Genomic DNA, 9,020 nt, shown 5'->3' with positions numbered 1-9,020 from the left:
CTATGTGGAGTCTTTTGAGGGACCTCCATACTGCTTTCCAAAGTGGTTGAACAAGTTTACACTCCCACCAACAATGCAGTAGGGTTCCCTTCTGTCCACATTCCCTCCAGCATCTGTTGTTATTAGAGTTCTTGATTATAGCCATTCTAACTGGGGTGAGGTAGTATCTCATTGTTGTTTGGATTTGCATTTATTTTATGGCTAGAAAGGTTGAGCATTTCTTCATGTGTCTATTGGCCATCCTTCTTTCCCCTTCAGAGAAGTTTCTCTTTAAGTCTTTAGCCCACTTATTTATTAGGCTGTTGTTTTTTTGAGGATATGGCTCTATCAGAAAGAATGACATTGCCCCATTTGTTAGGAAATGGAAAGGCTCAGAAAAAATTATATTAAGTGAAGTAAGTCAGGCCCAAAGAAACATAGGTCCCATGGTTTCCCTTATTTACAATAACTAGTATATGCCTGAGACAAGCAGAAAAGGTCAGATAAGTTGATGTTAGGTGAAATGAACCCCAAGATACGTATTAAAATGTTTTTTTTTCTTTCTTGTGATTGTTTCTAACATATTTATAAGATGATTTCTTTGTTGCTTTGTATGTCCCTCCCCCAGGATATAACCCCTGCTTTCATTGTATTTGATGTTGGTATAATTTGTGGAGGGAAGGAAAAAAACAAACCATTTAAATAGGGATACAGGTGGATCCATTGCAACAATGAGATGTACAAATCGTTATGCTGAAAAACGAACTTTACAACTTTGGGGGGAAAGGTGGGGAGGAGGAGGGGGGAGATGGTAAGGGATAAGAAGGGGAAACAAGCAATGCTGGATAAGAAATGTACTCATTATCTTGCCTATGTAATTGTAACCCCTCTGTATGGTATTTTCACAATAAATAAAAAGATATGATTGTAAGTATACCATATTATTTATCTGATATATCTCCTGGAAATTTGTATATGTACTTATCAAATATTTGGAATGCTTGGTGAATTTTCTGAACTAAATTGATTTCCTAAGCATTATAGACTAATATTGTTAAGTACATTAGAATGGCATATTTAAGTTGATTTTTCAAGTTAAATATTTCATAACATAAATGAGTAGACAAATACTAATTTGCTCAAATATGCTTAATTTTGAATGATGATAAAAAAATCCTGCATGTATCTTTTTCTCAGTCATTAGTTATTTCCAAATACTTTCAAATATGTAATTCATTATGCTGTTTGATGGTAGAGAATCTTTCAAAGGCAAAAATCAAAAATCAGTCATTGTGGGTGGGGAAGGTGGCTCAGTGGTAGAGTGCTTGCCTTTCATGCATGACGCCCTGGGTTGGATTCCTCAGCAGCACGTAAGCAGAAAAACCTGGAAGTGGCGCTGTGGCTCAATTAGAGTGCTAGCCTTGAGCTGAAGAGCTGAGGGACAGCACCCAGACCCAGAGTTCAGGCCCCAAGACTGGAAAAAAAAATCAATCAATGTAATGAAACATGGGGACCATGATGCTCTAAAACACTTTTAAAGAATAAATTGTTCATATTTTAAATTTGCTTTGCTAAGAAAATATAATACTTGTGTAAATATAATTTTCTTTCAACTACAGATCAAACCTAGCCATTTTAACATTGTATATAGATTTAAAAAATTCCATTGTGTATCTCATTGTAAGCCATGTATAGTATACCTTCCCTTTAAAACTCATATGAATAGTAGTCAAATAGAAGACATATTATTCCAAGTTGAAACATTGTTTGATGTTTATGTAATATCCAAAAATTCTGCTCCAACCACTGTTGGCAAATTTAGCATGAAAATACACAGAAATAATTTTTCACAAGTATCTCTTATACTAAAAATGCATAGATTTCCAAAATTCCATTTATAAAAATAAAAAACACAACAACTTGAGGGGGTATGAATAATGAATGTTTCTAATCTAAACAATAGTTTCTATTTAAAAATACTTAGGAATATCATCCCTATGCTACAAATCAGGAGTATAGGAACCTCAGACTTGCTTGGGAGAAGAAATATTTCTTGTATGCACGAAGTATTGTCATTTATCTTATTCATTTAGGTGTTGGTGTATGTTCTGTAGCATCCATTCTTCTTTATATGTTCCAGCACACCCACATAGTTCTGCTATTGAGAATTTCTCCCCCAAATAGTCTGCATTTTCCCTTTCAAATGACATTTCAGATTAGACATCACATTTTTTAGAATATTCTTCTGCAAAAGAAAATGTAAATTTTGCTAGCAGTGTATCTATATATTCATTACTTGTCAGATTTTCCATCAGAGGACCATGAGAGAGAGAAAAAACAATATGAATGAGAATATAACATTCAGTACTAAATTCTTGCACTTTGAAGAGCTCACTAGTGGTAGGCTAAAAATATTCATAAAGTAGCAATTTTATTTATGAATCCTCATTGATTCAGTACCACTTAATTAAATAAGTCGGCTTTATATGTTATGTGCTATGAATGCCACAGAATGCACATCTTAATGAGTATTTCTTTTATTGCCATAAAATAAAGAGTTGCCTAAGTATCTCAGTTTTTAAAAGCAGTAATCACATTGGTATGACTGCTGATGACAAAATACATATTTTATGCATCCAGAATTTTAACAAAAGCAGTTGTTGAGTTTAGAACTTCATTAGTTACCTCATACATCATTGGCTCATTATTTTTTCTTCTTCCCATATCAAGAAGATTTCCATAGCAGATGAAAAAAAGGCATAAAAGAATTATCAGGTACCTGTGGCACACATAAAAGGAAAATGTACATGAAGAGAAAGGGAAAGAGAAATAAACACGATGGAAAAAACACTTCAATGACACAGTGATAATGACTATTAACGTAGTGCGAAGGGACCAGCCATCAGCCATCTGCTCCTGAAGCTGCATAGGAAAAAAAAAAAGTCAAAGGGAAGAAAATACATAGGAATTAATACTTTACTAAATTTTCATTAAAAGACTTTTTAGTTCACACATTCTTTGTTTAAATGAAAAGAAATCCTCAGAAATGAAGCTGGGTGTATTCTTATGAGCAGTGTTGAAGATCTCAGCAAAATCCCATTGGACAAATGGTACAAGAAGGAGGATATAGCCATGCAAACCTGGGTCAGTCATGATGACATCATTTATTTAATCTACTCAGGAAAGGATCTGACTTGTTCTTTACTCAGTAAAGTATAAAATTAAGAAGGGTCTATTCAGTTATAAAGAGTATCCTGAAAAGTGGGTAGTAGTATCTCAATAAAACTGAACCAACTGAATTAACTTTATTGCCAACTGAATTAACTTTATTGACTTTTCTCCATAGGCATTGAACCTAGGCTTGATAATTTTCTTTGAGTTTTTCAGGCCTATAAACTATTGTCTCTACCCTTCATTCTTGGTTCTTCTTGTGTTAATATCTGATTAATCAGTTTTTGCAATATTATGCCAGAATATCTGAGACTGATTCATAAAAGGATGGTTTTTATAGTAAGACATTTGTTGATAGTCAATAGATGTAAAATACTTATGTATATACTTTGGTTTTATATCAGAAAAAAAAGAGTTACTTCTTCATAGTGACAGACATAACATCTGTCTCCCAGGTCTCTGGAAATAGTTTTTAAAATTTAAAGAATAATAGAATAGAATTCCCTTAAACTTCTTAGATTTAACACGACAACTAATTTTCTCCCTTTCAGTGATGGAAAGGAAGGGACACAAGGAAAGGACTCGAGGCAAGGCAGAGGTGAGTTAAAAAGAGGCAAATGGTGGTTATCCCGAAGCTTGGGAACCCTACCGCCCCTAAGCAAGGGAAGAAGAGGGCAGTTTTCCTATCCCTGTTGGTGATTTGCTCATTCTCTGGTTGTGATGACTCATATATTGATTTTCTTCAACTACTCAAGAATTAAGCAACATCATTAACACACTATATATGTGAGCCTTTTCAGGGTTAAACATTGAGGCAAAGCATTATTTACTGATTATACAAATGAGTTCTTTGTGATTGGTGTGGACATCTTGTCATTCAACTGTCATTCAACTATGGATGAGTTTAGGGCAACCTGACCATTGTAGCACACAGTCCACAAAGCAACATCCACATGCTGTGAATGTCGTCATTAAGAGATCTTGGAAAAGATCATGCGGGCTTATAAAGAAACATGAAAAGGAGCCGAGTCAATTTTTTGCATTCCAGTGAAAACTCGAGCAAAACACAAGCAAGCTTAAAACTTTGAAAGCATCTTGGACAAAACAAAAGGAGAGTTCAAATTGTTCATTGGTATTCAGTTCAGAGAAAATAGAAGGTTTCCCACAGGTTTCTCTAACCCCAATTTCAATGTGTATGTAGAGGTTCTAAAACATAAATACACACAGCTACAGGTAATCGTTAAGCTAGGATATAATGATCTTCATATTATCCTTTTCTTATTTTTTCCTTTTTTTTTTTTGCTGCTTCAGCCACATACATACTTCTAAATTTCATTGCCTGTGATGATCTGTTGTTCTTTCTTCCAAACTACTGACCTACCAGCCAAACTTCACTCAAAAAATCCAGTATATTTTTACTCTGAACGATGCTACTTTCAATTGGGTCATGACCTTATAAGCTGTTCAAAGCCCAGTTGACTAAGATTACTCTCAACACTTTCAGGACTATGCCCATGCAATGACACAGTACAACTCAAGTTCTTTTCAGCCCTTCCCAAAGTGGTCTGCCAGCATGAGGGAATTTGGAAAAGAGAAGATTTCCCCTACCTAAGAAGGGAGCTTTTCACTGGATTTTCTAAGCCCACTGTGACTCCCTCCACCCACAGGAACATGGAAAAAGCATGAAATGACTTTCCAAGCAATCCATTAAGAAGGCACACAAGGTAGCAGCCAGGAGAGATAAAGCAGGGTGCTAGGAAAGAGAGGGGGTAAGTTATCAGCACCTTCTGAAAATCTGCAGATGGTGAGAGAAGAGTTCAAAGGATGCGTCTTCTACTCTTGACTCTTTATGCCTTTTCACTGGGCTGAGGGGTTCCTGCTCATAAATGATCACTTGGATGTTTGGTTTCCTAGCAACTCCCAAATTAATGTTTTTCATATTATCACCAAAGCCTGGAAACAAAGGATTTAGACTGGCCTTACAATCAAAAGGTTTTTGTATGTTGGTTAGTTGGTTTTATTGAGATGGTGTCTGTTCTTTATGGTTGTTTCTTAGGTATTTTTGCCAGGGGAAGATTTATAAAATGTAGATACTTTCTCTGTACAGGCTTATATACTCTTCTGTGTCAGTATATACCACTTAACATTTAAATGAGAAGCGAGAGTGATAGAAAGAGTGGAGATCTGTACATTCTTGAAGACTGGATTCAGTTTCTTGCCCTTCTGGTGATATTTCACTATTTCGCATTATTCCCAAGTTTTTCTTTGCTCTTTGAAGCTACCTGAATATTACTTACAAATTATAATTAGTATATGTATATTTTTTATTTATATAATTAGTATAATTATATAATATATTATAATATAGTTACTAATTACTAATAGAATTTACCTGAATTATTTCGTAATTTCCCTGTCATCTTAGCTTAATTATCCTGTCTCTCAAACCATTCCACCCATGAGCCTTGTCCATGATAGCACTTTACTTCATCTACTGATAGTAGATAAAGATTTGTAAATCTTTAATATGTTGCATAATGCTACTTAAATCCCACGTCATCTCAGGCCTGGTATAGAAGGAACTATTTTTTAAATAAGTTTTTATTGTGAAAATACTGTACAGAAGAGTTACAGTTAAATGAGCGAGGTAATGAGTACATTTCTTATCAAGCATTGTTGCTGGCTCCTTTGTTTTTCCCCTACCATCCCTTCCCTCCCACCTCTTCAACTACATTCCCTCTGCCACCTAAATTGTATAGTTTGTTAGAAGAAACTATTTTTTAAGACACATACCATGGTTTATTAATGTCAGTAGCCAATTATATGAGCATTAGATGAGAGAATATGTTCAGTATATTCAAGGGATTAATAGTATGACATAAAGTACCTTTCAGAGAAAAAAATGTATATTTATTGTATATGATATTGTATTCCAGAACTTTTAAGAGTCTCAATTACAATTATTCACTTAGATTTCAAAAATTCACAGCATATTTCATATGCCACAAGAATGCCATGAGACCTATTACACTAATTAGTTCAAGAAATATATTTAATGTTATGTTATATTTTAAGGGTGTGTGTGTATGTGTGTGTGTACTGGTTGTAGAGCTTGAATGCAGGAACTGGTGTTGTCCTGAGCTTTTTTGTTCAAAGGTAGTGTTCTGCCACTTGAGTTACAAATCCACTTCTGTTGGTCAATTGGAGAGAAGAATCTCTCTGACTTCCCTGAATGTAACCTGACTGCCAGGTTAGGTTCCAATCATGGTCATCAGATTACATGTCTGAGCATCATGTACTCAGTTTGTTTTGTTTTTAATAAACATGTTCTAATTTTCTAGAGCTGGAAAAAATGAAGAGGATTAGCACACTCTTACCATTTATTGTCACAAGGTTAATAAACTGGATGTATAGCGATGATACAGAGTAATCAATTACTTTAAACATGTGTATGACCAAAAAACACCCAAACTGAAACAGGTAATTTTATCTAAACTGCTTTCTAAACCTTAAAACAAATCTTAAAAAAATCATAACTTCAGAAATGATTACTTCTATTGGACTTTTAAAACTCACCCACTTTTGCATTTCCATAAAACTTAATATTATAATTGTTACCAAACCAGTACAACATAGTTGCTCCTTTAAGACAATCAAATCTCTTTCTATTGGTATCTAAATTCTAAATATTAGCTCTTTCGAAAATGTTTGTGATTCTTTTTTTTTCTCCAGCTGATTGGATTTTGCCTAAGTGAAGTATACTGCAGAGCAATGAAGTGATTTCCAAAAATTAAATAAACACCATCTATTGATGTCTTTAGATTTGACTTTGGAGGTCACAAAATAAAGGGCAGCATAAAGAAGGGTAATTATTTCCTGCATTTTGGTGGAGACAATAAAGACGAGAGTAAACTTTTCCTGTTCTGTACTGAGTGTGTATGTGCACATGTGCACACATGGATGTGCATGCCTGCACATGTGTATATACACACTTGTGTCCTGAAACTGACCTTAAAACCTTCAGTGTGTGCAACCTCAGATTCTCTGAGCCACTGTTACTTCTAGCACTGTTAACATCCTTCTACCTCTGTTTCTTTTTTTAACATCTGTGCAGTGGATGGCTGTCTATCAGATCTAGGCAACCTCCTACTCTGATTAAATTTGAGATAATCTTCTTCTACAGGAATTCAATCATGAGAAACAGAAAAGCCACATGTTGAGAGGTTGAATTGAGAGTGTTTATTAGGAAACCAACAACTGCAGGTGGACTCCTGCCTCAAAGACCTGCAGCTCACAATGCTGCTTGCACAAAGCATTTAAAGACAAAAACGACATGTTTGGGGTGGAGACCCAAGACCAACAAAAGCAGACCATAGAGGGGAAAACTCAGGGACAGGCAAAACTTTCCATCTACAGAAATACCCACAAAACTTTCCATACAGGGGAATACTCAGAGGCAAGCAAATCAAATCATTTAGGTAAACAGTCAGGGGTGAGGATTCTCCACGGCAAAGCTTTCCCAGAGCTGAACAGCATGACATCTGCAATTTAAAGAATGGCTTATCTCACCTCTAGCCTGAAGGAGCTGGGTGAAAAGCTACTACCAAGGCAAGGCACCAGGATGGCTGTGAGAACAAGGCCATGTTACTGAGCCCCAGTATCCTTTCACTTCAATGGTACATGCTGTTGTATTAGGATCAGCAAATGACTTTCATGATGACCTTTGATATTCAGCCACAAATAGTGATTGAAAAAGTCTCTGAGAAACCTAGCACAATAGTTAAAATGCTCTCTGTATCACAATATATAATTCTATATAAATAATATATATTTTCAGGTATTGGGTGAGTCAAACTTGGTGAGGTCTGAAATTTTACCTCAGGTTATGAAATGTTTTAAATATTTGACTAATTATCTAAGGTGGATTCCTATTCATAGAGTACGAGTCTTCCATTTTAGTTAGGAGTTCATGTTGTTCTACATTCTTTTTATGTTAATCATTTATGAAAGTTACATGTTAAGAGAAAAAATTATATTGCTTCTTTGTGTCAGTGGACAAGCTTGTATCTGCTTGTATGCCACCAACTTAAATAAGGCATATAAATATCAATTTTTTTAATTTTTATTTATTTTTTATTATGAAAATACTGTACAGAGGGGTTACAATTACATGGGCAAGATAATGAGTACATTTCTTATCAAGCATTGTAGCCTCCTCCTTTGTTTACCCTTCCCATCCCTTCCCATCCTCCACCAGCCCCCCCACCCAATCCTCCCTGCCCCCCCCAAAGTTGTAAAGTTTGTTTTCGACATAACAACTTGTTCTTCTCATTGTTGCAACTGGTCCACCTTGTAGTCTTTTGAGGAACATCCATACTGCTTTCAAGGGTGGTTGAACAAGTTTACACTCCCACCAAAGTGCAGTAGTGTTCCCTTTTGACCACATCCCTTCTGTTGTTATTAGATTTCTTGATTATAGCCATTCTAACTGGGGTGAGGTAGAATCTCAATATTGTTTTGATTTGCATTTCTTTTATGGCCAGAGAAGTTGAGAATTTCTTCATGAGTCTATTTGGCCTTTCTTATTTCCATTCTTGTTTCTTTGAGGATTTGTTTTTGGGGGATATAATTTTTTTATTTTTGTATTTATTAATTATTTATTTTTTATTGCAAACATACTGTACAGAGGGGTTACAATTACATGGGCAAGATAATGAGTACATTTCTTATCAAGCATTGCTGCCTCCTCCTTTGTTTCCCCTTCCCATCCCTTCACAGCCTTCCCCTCCTCCCCCACCAAATCCTCCCCCCCCAACAAAGTTGTAAAGTTCATTTTCGACATGACAACTTGTACTTCTCATTGTTGCAAC

The sequence above is a fragment of the Dipodomys ordii genome, unplaced genomic scaffold, assembly GCF_000151885.1.
Source record: "Dipodomys ordii isolate 6190 unplaced genomic scaffold, Dord_2.0 Scaffold73, whole genome shotgun sequence".
Lineage (NCBI taxonomy): Eukaryota > Metazoa > Chordata > Mammalia > Rodentia > Heteromyidae > Dipodomys > Dipodomys ordii.
Note: the sequence above shows the minus strand (reverse complement) of the source record.